Raw genomic sequence first — 1,742 nt, forward strand, 5'->3', positions numbered from 1 at the left:
TTCTTACTTGTTTTCCCCTTTAAAAAAATAAATAAAAGTAAGTGACAACTTCAAGTCTTTTCTAAAAACCATATTTTTCACCAAATAAACAAAAAACGAGTCTCATCAATCAAGTGGGAACGCATCATGCTAAAATGTGGGATCCACAAGTATTAAGAAACTAATTTATATTGGGAACACTCATAGGAAGAGCAAAAGAAAAAAATAACAAAATAACTTGTAATAGTGAATTCAAAAAAATGAGTGACACAATTAGTTTAATATGGAAAAACAAAGACAAAAGAAAGAAATTTGAGCTAAAAATGTTTTATCAACTTCATGTATATATTTATACCATAAAAGTCAGAATGTTGAGTTTTGTTTTAACTTTTCTTCCTTTTTTTTATCCTTCTTTTTTTCTGACTATTTAACCAACTATCATTCCTCATTTGCTAGCAAGTTGGATTCTTACCAACTATCCCACCACCTTGATTTCTAAACACTACCATTCATTCATATTTAACAAATCAACCTTTTTTATAATGTCTTACCTCCCATCTCTCTACTCTCTCTCACCTTCATCTTCTTTGATCTTCTCCTCTATTCCATATCATTTTTTTTCTACATTTGTCTCATTTTGTTGATGCACATTACATGTTATTTTATTCAGTATAATAAGAATTCAAATAGATAACCCAGTATTAGATTTAGGGTTACAAATTTCAACAATTTTTTTCTTCTACAGGGAACCAAATAGAAAATACAAAAGAAAAGAAATCAAAAATTGAGAGGAAAAAAATAGAGGTTTTTCATGTGAAAAAACATGATTGGGAATCAGGTTTAGAGTTAAAAATTTCAACAGCTTTTCTCCCTACATTTTCTAGGAGATCAAACAGAAAAAACAAAAGAGATAGTCCAAAATTACTTGATAGGGTTTGGGAAGATAATGGTCGGATCATGTGGTGTTATCAATTGAAGAACAAAATCAATCAAAAAGGTTTCCAACGGCCAAAGTGGGTTTCTATTTCCATAATCACCCACATTATCTTCCAAACTACTTATTTCAATTTTCATGAAATGAACTAAAATTCTCAATTGGGTTTTGTCTAAAAACAAGGGAGTTGTAACTCTGAAAATCTATTAGTTTGCATGAGAGTGAACAAAAACTACTTCTTGCTCTCTCCAAAATTGCTCCCTTTTCTTTCAAAACAATGTCCTCTCTCTACTATTATTTTTTTTAACTCTCTTCACATGTCTTTGGTGAGTTGCACAACTTCATCCCCACTATTTTATCTCTATACAGTAAATAATGTGTTTTAAAAATGAAAAAATAAAATAAAATTTTATATTTTATCGTTATATTAAGTAAATAATAATGTTATCAAATCAATTAGCCTTAAGCTAAAAAAATCTAAAAAAAGTTAACATTTTTATTAATGAATAAAAAATTTTAAAATTAAAATAAAACCACATAAATATAAAAAAATATATATTAGTTACTTAAACGAAGATAAAAAAAAATTATTATTAACTATTTGCAACATAACATTTTTATTAAAGAATAGAATAATTAAAATATTATAATATTAATTTTATTATATTTTTTATGTAGAATTTTATTATATAATATTAATTTTATTACCTGACCTAGTATATATAAAATGTAGAATAAGTCACATCAAACATTAAATATTTCTATACGATCCAAGCAGGTTTCTACATTAAAAATTAAAAATAAAAAATAAAAAGTGTTTTCCTAGTCT

The sequence above is a fragment of the Vitis vinifera genome, chromosome 11 (genome assembly GCF_030704535.1).
Source record: "Vitis vinifera cultivar Pinot Noir 40024 chromosome 11, ASM3070453v1".
NCBI lineage: Eukaryota > Viridiplantae > Streptophyta > Magnoliopsida > Vitales > Vitaceae > Vitis > Vitis vinifera.